The sequence below is a fragment of the Olea europaea genome, chromosome 14, assembly GCF_002742605.1.
Source record: "Olea europaea var. sylvestris chromosome 14, O_europaea_v1, whole genome shotgun sequence".
NCBI classification, from domain to species: domain Eukaryota; kingdom Viridiplantae; phylum Streptophyta; class Magnoliopsida; order Lamiales; family Oleaceae; genus Olea; species Olea europaea.
Window position 1 is genome coordinate 6,733,972 of NC_036250.1, and position 293 is coordinate 6,734,264.

The following is a 293-nucleotide window of genomic DNA, read 5'->3' on the forward strand; positions in this document are numbered from 1 at the left end:
AAATTTATACCAAAAAAAACCATGTTTATATTTTTATTTTTGGAAAAAAGTATGATTTTCTACATATTTCTTGAGAAATTCATGTGTAAATGTGGAATTTTGGCAACATATTACTTGGGAAGGAGTGGAGATCGCCGGAAATGGAGTTTTCCGGCGATCTCCTCAACACAAATGCCGGAAACGGCGACTGGGCGCCGTCTGGGCACGCCCATCCGCCCCCGACGCCCAGACGGCCCAGTTATCTGGGCCGTCTGGGCTCCCCCCCAGTCAACTGGGCAACCCAGTTGACTGGG